This window comes from Gadus morhua, chromosome 22 (assembly GCF_902167405.1).
Source record: "Gadus morhua chromosome 22, gadMor3.0, whole genome shotgun sequence".
In the NCBI taxonomy this organism is placed as follows: Eukaryota; Metazoa; Chordata; class Actinopteri; order Gadiformes; family Gadidae; genus Gadus; species Gadus morhua.
The window spans coordinates 19,697,896-19,711,325 of record NC_044069.1 but is presented as its reverse complement, the minus strand read 5'-3'; the positions used below and the strand labels follow the sequence as shown (position 1 = coordinate 19,711,325).

At 40.2% G+C, this 13,430-nt stretch overlaps 10 non-coding genes across 10 annotated transcripts; all 10 read right to left on the bottom strand.

Annotated features, from left to right (window-relative positions):
- Positions 1-2,341: 2,341 nt before the first annotated feature.
- On the bottom strand, positions 2,342-2,429 carry trnay-gua (transfer RNA tyrosine (anticodon GUA)). Its single transcript is given in 2 exon segments — positions 2,342-2,377; positions 2,393-2,429. It is a non-coding gene; the product is annotated as a tRNA-Tyr (tRNA).
- Positions 2,430-2,768: 339 nt separating this feature from the next.
- trnay-aua (transfer RNA tyrosine (anticodon AUA)) lies at positions 2,769-2,856 on the bottom strand. The gene is given in 2 exon segments: positions 2,769-2,804; positions 2,820-2,856. It is a non-coding gene; the product is annotated as a tRNA-Tyr (tRNA).
- Positions 2,857-4,331: 1,475 nt separating this feature from the next.
- trnay-aua (transfer RNA tyrosine (anticodon AUA)) lies at positions 4,332-4,419 on the bottom strand. The gene is given in 2 exon segments: positions 4,332-4,367; positions 4,383-4,419. It is a non-coding gene; the product is annotated as a tRNA-Tyr (tRNA).
- Positions 4,420-6,579: 2,160 nt separating this feature from the next.
- Positions 6,580-6,667, bottom strand: trnay-gua (transfer RNA tyrosine (anticodon GUA)). Its single transcript is given in 2 exon segments — positions 6,580-6,615; positions 6,631-6,667. It is a non-coding gene; the product is annotated as a tRNA-Tyr (tRNA).
- A 335-nt stretch (positions 6,668-7,002) lies between these two features.
- On the bottom strand, positions 7,003-7,090 carry trnay-gua (transfer RNA tyrosine (anticodon GUA)). The gene is given in 2 exon segments: positions 7,003-7,038; positions 7,054-7,090. It is a non-coding gene; the product is annotated as a tRNA-Tyr (tRNA).
- A 948-nt stretch (positions 7,091-8,038) lies between these two features.
- On the bottom strand, positions 8,039-8,126 carry trnay-gua (transfer RNA tyrosine (anticodon GUA)). The gene is given in 2 exon segments: positions 8,039-8,074; positions 8,090-8,126. It is a non-coding gene; the product is annotated as a tRNA-Tyr (tRNA).
- A 2,399-nt stretch (positions 8,127-10,525) lies between these two features.
- On the bottom strand, positions 10,526-10,613 carry trnay-gua (transfer RNA tyrosine (anticodon GUA)). The gene is given in 2 exon segments: positions 10,526-10,561; positions 10,577-10,613. It is a non-coding gene; the product is annotated as a tRNA-Tyr (tRNA).
- Positions 10,614-10,952: 339 nt separating this feature from the next.
- trnay-gua (transfer RNA tyrosine (anticodon GUA)) lies at positions 10,953-11,040 on the bottom strand. The gene is given in 2 exon segments: positions 10,953-10,988; positions 11,004-11,040. It is a non-coding gene; the product is annotated as a tRNA-Tyr (tRNA).
- A 335-nt stretch (positions 11,041-11,375) lies between these two features.
- Positions 11,376-11,463, bottom strand: trnay-gua (transfer RNA tyrosine (anticodon GUA)). Its single transcript is given in 2 exon segments — positions 11,376-11,411; positions 11,427-11,463. It is a non-coding gene; the product is annotated as a tRNA-Tyr (tRNA).
- Positions 11,464-12,411: 948 nt separating this feature from the next.
- trnay-gua (transfer RNA tyrosine (anticodon GUA)) lies at positions 12,412-12,499 on the bottom strand. The gene is given in 2 exon segments: positions 12,412-12,447; positions 12,463-12,499. It is a non-coding gene; the product is annotated as a tRNA-Tyr (tRNA).
- Between the last annotated feature and the right edge of the window lie 931 nt (positions 12,500-13,430).

The window sequence follows — 13,430 nt, the reverse complement described above, 5'->3', positions numbered from 1 at the left end:
ATTTCTTCCCCAAATGATAAATCCTCAAAGGAGTTTTGCCCTTCTATAAATTACCTTTTAGCCGGAGTTGAACCAGCGACCAATGGATTTCAGACTCATCTCATTACAGTCCGCTGCCCCACCAACTGCGCTTTCGAAGGTTGAGTGGTCTTGCGTAATTGAGAGAAAACCTAAATATGTCTAGTGGTAACGACTTTCTCTGATTAACTACCATTTCTTCATGAAATGATACTTCCTCAAAGTGGTTTTGCAACCCTATAAAATTCCTTCGAGACGGAGTTGAACCAGTGACCTACGGATTTCAGACTCATTTCACTACAGTCCTCCGCTCTCCCAACTGAGCTATCGAAGGATGAGATAATTTGAGCCGGAGTTGAACCAGCGACCTAAAGATTTCAGACTCATTTCACTACAGTCCTCCGCTCTACCAACTGAGCAATCGAAGGATGAGATAATTAGAGTAATTGAAGGTACATATACTAAATAAACTGGATACGACTATCTCTGATTGAATATTTGCCATTTCTTCCCCAAATGATAAATCCTCAAAGGAGTTTTGCCCTTCTATAAATTACCTTCTAGCCGGAGTTGAACCAGCGACCAATGGATTTCAGACTCTTTTCATTACAGTCCTCTGCCCCACCAACTGCGCTTTCGAAGGTTGAGTGGTCTTGCGTAATTGAGAGAAAACCTAAATATGTCTATTGGTAACGACTTTCTCTGATTAACTACCATTTCTTCATGAAATGATACTTCCTCAAAGTGGTTTTGCAACCCTATAAAATTCCTTCGAGCCGGAGTTGAACCAGCAACCTAAGGATTTCAGACTCATTTCACTACAGTCCTCCGCTCTACCAACTGAGCTATCAAGGATGTGATCATTTGAGTAATTTAGGGTACATATACTAAATAAACTGGATACGACTATCTCTGATTGAATATTTGCCATTTCTTCCCCAAATGATAAATCCTCAAAGTAGTTTTGCCCTTCTATAAATAACCTTCTAGCCGGAGTTAAACCAGTCCTCCGCTCTACCAACTGAGCTATCGAGGGTTAAGAATCCCTGTGTAATTGAGTGACAATCTACTAAATAAACTGGAAACGACATTCTCTAATTGAACAGTTTCAATTTCTTCCCCAAATGATAATTCCTCAAAGTGGTTTTGCACTTCTATGAATTAACTTCTAGCCGGAGTTGAACCAACGACCAAAGGATTTCAGACTCCTTTCATTACAGTCCTCTGCCCCACCAACTGCGCTTTCGAAGGTTGAGTGGTCTTGCGTAATTGAGAGAAAACCTAAATATGTCTATTGGTAACGACTTTCTCTGATTAACTACCATTTCTTCATGAAATGATACTTCCTCAAAGTGGTATTGCAACCCTATAAAATCCCTTCGAGCCGGAGTTGAACCAGCGACCTAAGGATTTCAGACTCATTTCACTACAGTCCTCCGCTCTACCAACTGAGCTATCGAACGTTAAATATCTCTGCTTAATTAAGAGACAATATAGTAAATAAACTGGAAAATACATTCTCTGATTGAACAGTTTCCATTTCTTCCCCAAATGATAATTCCTCAAAGTTGTTTTACACTTCTATGAATTAACTTCTAGCCGGAGTTGAACCAACGACCTAAGGATTTCAGACTCTTTTCATTACAGTCCTCTGCCCCACCAACTGCGCTATCGAATGTTGAGTGGTCTTACGTAATTGAGAGAAAACCTAAATATGTCTAGTGGTAACGACTTTCTCTGATTAACTACCATTTCTTCATGAAATGATACTTCCTCAAAGTGGTTTTGCAACCCTATGAAATTCCTTCGAGCCGGAGTTGAAACAGCGACCTAAGGATTTCAGACTCATTCCACTACAGTCCTCCGCTCTACCAACTGAGCTATCGAAGGGTGAGATAATTTGAGCCGGAGTTCAACAAGCGACCTAAGGATTTCAGACTCATTTCACTACAGTCCTCCGCTCTCCCAACTGAGCTATCGAAGGATGAGATAATTTGAGTAATTGAGGGTACATATACTAAATAAACTGGATACGACTATCTCTGATTGAATATTTGCCATTTCTTCCCCAAATGATAAATCCTCAAAGGAGTTTTGCCCTTCTATAAATTACCTTTTAGCCGGAGTTGAACCAGCGACCAATGGATTTCAGACTCATCTCATTACAGTCCGCTGCCCCACCAAATGCGCTTTAGAAGGTTGAGTGGTCTTGCGTAATTGAGAGAAAACCTAAATATGTCCAGTGGTAACGACTTTCTCTGATTAACTACCATTTCTTCATGAAATGATACTTCCTCAAAGTGGTTTTGCAACCCTATAATATTCCTTCGAGCCGGAGTTGAACCAGCGACCTAAGGATTTCAGACTCATTTCACTACAGTCCTCCGCTCTACCAACTGAGCTATCGAAGGGTGGGATAATTTGAGTAATTGAGGGTACATATACTAAATAAACTGGATACGACTATCTCTGATTGAATATTTGCCATTTCTTCCCCAAATGATAAATCCTCAAAGGAGTTTTGCCCTTCTATAAATTACCTTCTAGCCGGAGTTGAACCAGCGACCAATGGATTTCAGACTCTTTTCATTACAGTCCTCTGCCCCACCAACTGCGCTTTCGAAGGTTGAGTGGTCTTGCGTAATTGAGAGAAAACCTAAATATGTCTATTGGTAACGACTTTCTCTGATTAACTAGCATTTCTTCATGAAATGATACTTCCTCAAAGTGGTTTTGCAACCCTATAAAATTCCTTCGAGCCGGAGTTGAACCAGCGACCTAAGGATTTCAGACTCATTCCACTATAGTCCTCCGCTCTACCAACTGAGCTATCGAAGGGTGAGATAATTTGAGCCGGAGTTGAACAAGCGACCTAAGGATTTCAGACTCATTTCACTACAGTCCTCCGCTCGCCCAACTGATCTATCGAAGGATGAGACAATTTGAGCCGGAGTTGAACCAGCGACCTAAGGATTTCAGACTCATTTCACTACAGTCCTCCGCTCTACCAACTGAGCTATCGAAGGGTGGGATAATTTGAGTAATTGAGGGTACATATACTAAATAAACTGGATACGACTATCTCTGATTGAATATTTGCCATTTCTTCCCCAAATGATAAATCGTCAAAGGAGTTTTGCCCTTCTATAAATTACCTTTTAGCCGGAGTTGAACCAGCGACCAATGGATTTCAGACTCATCTCATTACAGTCCGCTGCCCCACCAACTGCGCTTTCGAAGGTTGAGTGGTCTTGCGTAATTGAGAGAAAACCTAAATATGTCTAGTGGTAACGACTTTCTCTGATTAACTACCATTTCTTCATGAAATGATACTTCCTCAAAGTGGTTTTGCAACCCTATAAAATTCCTTCGAGCCGGAGTTGAAACAGCGACCTAAGGATTTCAGACTCATTCCACTACAGTCCTCCGCTCTACCAACTGAGCTATCGAAGGGTGAGATAATTTGAGCCGGAGTTCAACAAGCGACCTAAGGATTTCAGACTCATTTCACTACAGTCCTCCGCTCTCCCAACTGAGCTATCGAAGGATGAGATAATTTGAGTAATTGAGGGTACATATACTAAATAAACTGGATACGACTATCTCTGATTGAATATTTGCCATTTCTTCCCCAAATGATAAATCCTCAAAGGAGTTTTGCCCTTCTATAAATTACCTTTTAGCCGGAGTTGAACCAGCGACCAATGGATTTCAGACTCATCTCATTACAGTCCGCTGCCCCACCAAATGCGCTTTAGAAGGTTGAGTGGTCTTGCGTAATTGAGAGAAAACCTAAATATGTCTAGTGGTAACGACTTTCTCTGATTAACTACCATTTCTTCATGAAATGATACTTCCTCAAAGTGGTTTTGCACCCCTATAATATTCCTTCGAGCCGGAGTTGAATCAGCGACCTAAGGATTTCAGACTCATTTCACTACAGTCCTCCGCTCTACCAACTGAGCTATCGAAGGGTGGGATAATTTGAGTAATTGAGGGTACATATACTAAATAAACTGGATACGACTATCTCTGATTGAATATTTGCCATTTCTTCCCCAAATGATAAATCCTCAAAGGAGTTTTGCCCTTCTATAAATTACCTTCTAGCCGGAGTTGAACCAGCGACCAATGGATTTCAGACTCTTTTCATTACAGTCCTCTGCCCCACCAACTGCGCTTTCGAAGGTTGAGTGGTCTTGCGTAATTGAGAGAAAACCTAAATATGTCTATTGGTAACGACTTTCTCTGATTAACTAGCATTTCTTCATGAAATGATACTTCCTCAAAGTGGTTTTGCAACCCTATAAAATACCTTCGAGCCGGAGTTGAACCAGCGACCTAAGGATTTCAGACTCATTCCACTATAGTCCTCCGCTCTACCAACTGAGCTATCGAAGGGTGAGATAATTTGAGCCGGAGTTGAACAAGCGACCTAAGGATTTCAGACTCATTTCACTACAGTCCTCCGCTCGCCCAACTGAGCTATCGAAGGATGAGATAATTTGAGCCGGAGTTGAACCAGCGACCTAAGGATTTCAGACTCATTTCACTACAGTCCTCCCCTCTACCAACTGAGCTATCGAAGCTATCGGTAACGACTTTCTCTGATTAACTACAATTTCTTCATGAAATGATACTTCCTCAAAGTGGTTTTGCAACCCTATAAAATTCCTTCGAGCCGGAGTTGAACCAGCGACCTAAGGATTTCAGACTCATTTCACTACAGTCCTCCGCTCTACCAACTGAGCTATCAAGGGTGTGATAATTTGAGTAATTTAGGGTACATATACTAAATAAACTGGATACGACTATCTCTGATTGAATATTTGCCATTTCTTCCCCAAATGATAAATCCTCAAAGTAGTTTTGCCCTTCTATAAATTACCTTCTAGCCGGAGTTAAACCAGTCCTCCGCTCTACCAACTGAGCTATCGAGGGTTAAGAATCCCTGTGTAATTGAGTGACAATCTACTAAATAAACTGGAAACGACATTCTCTAATTGAACAGTTTCAATTTCTTCCCCAAATGATAATTCCTCAAAGGGGTTTTGCACTTCTATGAATTAACTTCTAGCCGGAGTTGAACCAACGACCAAAGGATTTCAGACTCCTTTCATTACAGTCCTCTGCCCCACCAACTGCGCTTTCGAAGGTTGAGTGGTCTTGCGTAATTGAGAGAAAACCTAAATATGTCTATTGGTAACGACTTTCTCTGATTAACTACCATTTCTTCATGAAATGATACTTCCTCAAAGTGGTATTGCAACCCTATAAAATCCCTTCGAGCCGGAGTTGAACCAGCGACCTAAGGATTTCAGACTCATTTCACTACAGTCCTCCGCTCTACCAACTGAGCTATCGAACGTTAAATATCTCTGCTTAATTAAGAGACAATATAGTAAATAAACTGGAAAATACATTCTCTGATTGAACAGTTTCCATTTCTTCCCCAAATGATAATTCCTCAAAGTTGTTTTACACTTCTATGAATTAACTTCTAGCCGGAGTTGAACCAACGACCTAAGGATTTCAGACTCTTTTCATTACAGTCCTCTGCCCCACCAACTGCGCTATCGAATGTTGAGTGGTCTTACGTAATTGAGAGAATACCGAAATATGTCTATTGGTAAGGACTTTCTCTGATTAACTACCATTTCTTCATGAAATGATACTTCCTCAAAGTGGTTTTGCAACCCTATAAAATTCATTAGAGCCGGAGTTGAACCAGCGACCTAAGGATTTCAGACTCATTTCACTACAATCCTCCGCTCTACCAACTGAGCAATCGAAGGATGAGATAATTTGAGTAATTGAAGGTACATATACTAAATAAACTGGATACGACTATCTCTGATTGAATATTTGCCATTTCTTCCCCAAATGATAAATCCTCAAAGGAGTTTTGCCCTTCTATAAATTACCTTCTAGCCGGAGTTGAACCAGCGACCAATGGATTTCAGACTCTTTTCATTACAGTCCTCTGCCCCACCAACTGCGCTTTCGAAGGTTGAGTGGTCTTGCGTAATTGAGAGAAAACCTAAATGTGTCTATTGGTAACAACTTTTTCTGATTAACTACCATTTCTTCATGAAATGATACATCCTCAAAGTGGTTTTGCAACCCTATATAATTCCATCGAGCCAGAGTTGAACCAGCGACCTAAGGATTACAGACTCATTTCACTACAGTCCTCCGCTCTACCAACTGAGCTATCGAAGGGTGAGATAATTTGAGTAATTGAGGGTACATATATTAAATAAACTGGATACGACTATCTCTGATTGAATATTTGCCATTTCTTCCCCAAATGATAAATCCTCAAAGGAGTTTTGCCCTTCTATAAATTACCTTTTAGCCGGAGTTGAACCAGCGACCAATGGATTTCAGACTCATCTCATTACAGTCCGCTGCCCCACCAAATGCGCTGTCAAAGGTTGAGTGGTCTTGCGTAATTGAGAGAAAACCTAAATATGTCTAGTGGTAAGGACTTTCTCTGATTAACTACCATTTCTACATGAAATGATACTTCCTCAAAGTGGTTTTGCAACCCTATAACATTCCTTCGAGCCGGAGTTGAACCAGCAACCTAAGGATTTCAGACTCATTTCACTACAGTCCTCCGCTCTACCAACTGAGCTATCGAAGGGTGGGATAATTTGAGTAATTGAGGGTACATATACTAAATAAACTGGATACGACTCTGATTGAATATTTGCCATTTCTTCCCCAAATGATAATTCCTCAAAGTGGTTTTGCACTTCTATGAATTAACTTCTAGCCGGAGTTGAACCAACGACCAAAGGAATTCAGACTCGTTTCATTACAGTCCTCTGCCCCACCAACTGCGCTATCGAATGTTGAGTGGTCTTGCGTAATTGAGAGAATACCGAAATATGTCTATCGGTAACGACTTTCTCTGATTAACTACCATTTCTTCATGAAATGATACTTCCTCAAAGTGGTTTTGCAACCCTATAAAATTCCTTCGAGCCGGAGTTGAACCAGCGACCTAAGGATTTCAGACTCATTTCACTACAGTCCTCCGCTCTACCAACTGAGCTATCGAAGGGTGTGATAATTTGAGTAATTTAGGGTACATATACTAAATAAACTGGATACGACTATCTCTGATTGAATATTTGCCATTTCTTACCCAAATGATAAATCCTCAAAGTAGTTTTGCCCTTCTATAAATTACCTTCTAGCCGGAGTTAAACCAGTCCTCCGCTCTACCAACTGAGCTATCGAGGGTTAAGAATCCCTGTGTAATTGAGAGACAATCTACTAAATAAACTGGAAACGACATTCTCTGATTGAACAGTTTCAATTTCTTCCCCAAATGATAATTCCTCAAAGTGGTTTTGCACTTCTATGAATTAACTTCTAGCCGGAGTTGAACCAACGACCAAAGGATTTCAGACTCTTTTCATTACAGTCCTCTGCCCCACCAACTGCGCTTTCGAAGGTTGAGTGGTCTTGCGTAATTGAGAGAAAACCTAAATATGTCTATTGGTAACGACTTTCTCTGATTAACTACCATTTCTTCATGAAATGATACTTCCTCAAAGTGGTATTGCAACCCTATAAAATCCCTTCGAGCCGGAGTTGAACCAGCGACCTAAGGATTTCAGACTCATTTCACTACAGTCCTCCGCTCTACCAACTGAGCTATCGAACGTTAAATATCTCTGCTTAATTAAGAGACAATATAGTAAATAAACTGGAAAATACATTCTCTGATTGAACAGTTTCCATTTCTTCCCCAAATGATAATTCCTCAAAGTTGTTTTACACTTCTATGAATTAACTTCTAGCCGGAGTTGAACCAACGACCAAAGGATTTCAGACTCTTTTCATTACAGTCCTCTGCCCCACCAACTGCGCTATCGAATGTTGAGTGGTCTTACGTAATTGAGAGAATACCGAAATATGTCTATTGGTAACGACTTTCTCTGATTAACTACCATTTCTTCATGAAATGATACTTCCTCAAAGTGGTTTTGCAACCCTATATAATTCCTTCGAGCCAGAGTTGAACCAGCGACCTAAGGATTACAGACTCATTTCACTACAGTCCTCCGCTCTACCAACTGAGCTATCGAAGGGTGAGATAATTTGAGTAATTGAGGGTACATATACTAAATAAACTGGATACGACTATCTCTGATTGAATATTTGCCATTTCTTCCCCAAATGATAAATCCTCAAAGGAGTTTTGCCCTTCTATAAATTACCTTTTAGCCGGAGTTGAACCAGCGACCAATGGATTTCAGACTCATCTCATTACAGTCCGCTGCCCCACCAAATGCGCTGTCGAAGGTTGAGTGGTCTTGCGTAATTGAGAGAAAACCTAAATATGTCTAGTGGTAAGGACTTTCTCTGATTAACTACCATTTCATCATGAAATGATACTTCCTCAAAGTGGTTTTGCAACCCTATAAAATTCCTTCGAGCCGGAGTTGAACCAGCGACCTAAGGATTTCAGACTCATTTCACTACAGTCCTCCGCTCTACCAACTGAGCTATCGAACGTTAAATATCTCTGCTTAATTAAGAGACAATATAGTAAATAAACTGGAAAATACATTCTCTGATTGAACAGTTTCCATTTCTTCCCCAAATGATAATTCCTCAAAGTTGTTTTACACTTCTATGAATTAACTTCTAGCCGGAGTTGAACCAACGACCAATGGATTTCAGACTCTTTTCATTACAGTCCTCTGCCCCACCAACTGCGCTTTCGAAGGTTGAGTGGTCTTGCGTAATTGAGAGAAAACCTAAATGTGTCTATTGGTAACGACTTTCTCTGATTAACTACCATTTCTTCATGAAATGATACTTCCTCAAAGTGGTTTTGCAACCCTATAAAATTCCTTTGAGCCAGAGTTGAACCAGCGACCTAAGGATTACAGACTCATTTCACTACAGTCCTCCCCTCTACCAACTGAGCTATCGAAGCTATCGGTAACGACTTTCTCTGATTAACTACAATTTCTTCATGAAATGATACTTCCTCAAAATGGTTTTGCAACCCTATAAAATTCCTTCGAGCCGGAGTTGAACCAGCGACCTAAGGATTTCAGACTCATTTCACTACAGTCCTCCGCTCTACCAACTGAGCTATCAAGGGTGTGATAATTTGAGTAATTTAGGGTACATATACTAAATAAACTGGATACGACTATCTCTGATTGAATATTTGCCATTTCTTCCCCAAATGATAAATCCTCAAAGTAGTTTTGCCCTTCTATAAATTACCTTCTAGCCGGAGTTAAACCAGTCCTCCGCTCTACCAACTGAGCTATCGAGGGTTAAGAATCCCTGTGTAATTGAGTGACAATCTACTAAATAAACTGGAAACGACATTCTCTAATTGAACAGTTTCAATTTCTTCCCCAAATGATAATTCCTCAAAGTGGTTTTGCACTTCTATGAATTAACTTCTAGCCGGAGTTGAACCAACGACCAAAGGATTTCAGACTCCTTTCATTACAGTCCTCTGCCCCACCAACTGCGCTTTCGAAGGTTGAGTGGTCTTGCGTAATTGAGAGAAAACCTAAATATGTCTATTGGTAACGACTTTCTCTGATTAACTACCATTTCTTCATGAAATGATACTTCCTCAAAGTGGTATTGCAACCCTATAAAATCCCTTCGAGCCGGAGTTGAACCAGCGACCTAAGGATTTCAGACTCATTTCACTACAGTCCTCCGCTCTACCAACTGAGCTATCGAACGTTAAATATCTCTGCTTAATTAAGAGACAATATAGTAAATAAACTGGAAAATACATTCTCTGATTGAACAGTTTCCATTTCTTCCCCAAATGATAATTCCTCAAAGTTGTTTTACACTTCTATGAATTAACTTCTAGCCGGAGTTGAACCAACGACCTAAGGATTTCAGACTCTTTTCATTACAGTCCTCTGCCCCACCAACTGCGCTATCGAATGTTGAGTGGTCTTACGTAATTGAGAGAATACCGAAATATGTCTATTGGTAACGACTTTCTCTGATTAACTACCATTTCTTCATGAAATGATACTTCCTCAAAGTGGTTTTGCAACCCTATAAAATTCATTAGAGCCGGAGTTGAACCAGCGACCTAAGGATTTCAGACTCATTTCACTACAATCCTCCACTCTACCAACTGAGCAATCGAAGGATGAGATAATTTGAGTAATTGAAGGTACATATACTAAATAAACTGGATACGACTATCTCTGATTGAATATTTGCCATTTCTTCCCCAAATGATAAATCCTCAAAGGAGTTTTGCCCTTCTATAAATTACCTTCTAGCCGGAGTTGAACCAGCGACCAATGGATTTCAGACTCTTTTCATTACAGTCCTCTGCCCCACCAACTGCGCTTTCGAAGGTTGAGTGGTCTTGCGTAATTGAGAGAAAACCTAAATGTGTCTATTGGTAACGACTTTTTCTGATTAACTACCATTTCTTCATGAAATGATACATCCTCAAAGTGGTTTTGCAACCCTATATAATTCCTTCGAGCCAGAGTTGAACCAGCGACCTAAGGATTACAGACTCATTTCACTACAGTCCTCCGCTCTACCAACTGAGCTATCGAAGGGTGAGATAATTTGAGTAATTGAGGGTACATATACTAAATAAACTGGATACGACTATCTCTGATTGAATATTTGCCATTTCTTCCCCAAATGATAAATCCTCAAAGGAGTTTTGCCCTTCTATAAATTACCTTTTAGCCGGAGTTGAACCAGCGACCAATGGATTTCAGACTCATCTCATTACAGTCCGCTGCCCCACCAAATGCGCTGTCGAAGGTTGAGTGGTCTTGCGTAATTGAGAGAAAACCTAAATATGTCTAGTGGTAAGGACTTTCTCTGATTAACTACCATTTCTTCATGAAATGATACTTCCTCAAAGTGGTTTTGCAACCCTATAACATTCCTTCGAGCCGGAGTTGAACCAGCAACCTAAGGATTTCAGACTCATTTCACTACAGTCCTCCGCTCTACCAACTGAGCTATCGAAGGGTGGGATAATTTGAGTAATTGAGGGTACATATACTAAATAAACTGGATACGACTCTGATTGAATATTTGCCATTTCTTCCCCAAATGATAATTCCTCAAAGTGGTTTTGCACTTCTATGAATTAACTTCTAGCCGGAGTTGAACCAACGACCAAAGGAATTCAGACTCGTTTCATTACAGTCCTCTGCCCCACCAACTGCGCTATCGAATGTTGAGTGGTCTTGCGTAATTGAGAGAATACCGAAATATGTCTATCGGTAACGACTTTCTCTGATTAACTACCATTTCTTCATGAAATGATACTTCCTCAAAGTGGTTTTGCAACCCTATAAAATTCCTTCGAGCCGGAGTTGAACCAGCGACCTAAGGATTTCAGACTCATTTCACTACAGTCCTCCGCTCTACCAACTGAGCTATCGAAGGGTGTGATAATTTGAGTAATTTAGGGTACATATACTAAATAAACTGGATACGACTATCTCTGATTGAATATTTGCCATTTCTTACCCAAATGATAAATCCTCAAAGTAGTTTTGCCCTTCTATAAATTACCTTCTAGCCGGAGTTAAACCAGTCCTCCGCTCTACCAACTGAGCTATCGAGGGTTAAGAATCCCTGTGTAATTGAGAGACAATCTACTAAATAAACTGGAAACGACATTCTCTGATTGAACAGTTTCAATTTCTTCCCCAAATGATAATTCCTCAAAGTGGTTTTGCACTTCTATGAATTAACTTCTAGCCGGAGTTGAACCAACGACCAAAGGATTTCAGACTCTTTTCATTACAGTCCTCTGCCCCACCAACTGCGCTTTCGAAGGTTGAGTGGTCTTGCGTAATTGAGAGAAAACCTAAATATGTCTATTGGTAACGACTTTCTCTGATTAACTACCATTTCTTCATGAAATGATACTTCCTCAAAGTGGTATTGCAACCCTATAAAATCCCTTCGAGCCGGAGTTGAACCAGCGACCTAAGGATTTCAGACTCATTTCACTACAGTCCTCCGCTCTACCAACTGAGCTATCGAACGTTAAATATCTCTGCTTAATTAAGAGACAATATAGTAAATAAACTGGAAAATACATTCTCTGATTGAACAGTTTCCATTTCTTCCCCAAATGATAATTCCTCAAAGTTGTTTTACACTTCTATGAATTAACTTCTAGCCGGAGTTGAACCAACGACCAATGGATTTCAGACTCTTTTCATTACAGTCCTCTGCCCCACCAACTGCGCTATCGAATGTTGAGTGGTCTTACGTAATTGAGAGAATACCGAAATATGTCTATTGGTAACGACTTTCTCTGATTAACTACCATTTCTTCATGAAATGATACTTCCTCAAAGTGGTTTTGCAACCCTATATAATTCCTTCGAGCCAGAGTTGAACCAGCGACCTAAGGATTACAGACTCATTTCACTACAGTCCTCCGCTCTACCAACTGAGCTATCGAAGGGTGAGATAATTTGAGTAATTGAGGGTACATATACTAAATAAACTGGATACGACTATCTCTGATTGAATATTTGCCATTTCTTCCCCAAATGATAAATCCTCAAAGGAGTTTTGCCCTTCTATAAATTACCTTTTAGCCGGAGTTGAACAAGCGACCAATGGATTTCAGACTCATCTCATTACAGTCCGCTGCCCCACCAAATGCGCTGTCGAAGGTTGAGTGGTCTTGCGTAATTGAGAGAAAACCTAAATATGTCTAGTGGTAAGGACTTTCTCTGATTAACTACCATTTCTTCATGAAATGATACTTCCTCAAAGTGGTTTTGCAACCCTATAAAATTCCTTCGAGCCGGAGTTGAACCAGCGACCTAAGGATTTCAGACTCATTTCACTACAGTCCTCCGCTCTACCAACTGAGCTATCGAACGTTAAATATCTCTGCTTAATTAAGAGACAATATAGTAAATAAACTGGAAAATACATTCTCTGATTGAACAGTTTCCATTTCTTCCCCAAATGATAATTCCTCAAAGTTGTTTTACACTTCTATGAATTAACTTCTAGCCGGAGTTGAACCAACGACCAATGGATTTCAGACTCTTTTCATTACAGTCCTCTGCCCCACCAACTGCGCTTTCGAAGGTTGAGTGGTCTTGCGTAATTGAGAGAAAACCTAAATGTGTCTATTGGTAACGACTTTCTCTGATTAACTACCATTTCTTCATGAAATGATACTTCCTCAAAGTGGTTTTGCAACCCTATAAAATTCCTTCGAGCCGGAGTTGAACCAGCGACCTAAGGATTACAGACTCACTTCACTACAGTCCTCCGCTCAACCAACTGAGCTATCGAAGGGTGAGATAATTTGAGTAATTGAGGGTACATATACTAAATAAACTGGATACGACTATCTCTGATTGAATATTTGCCAT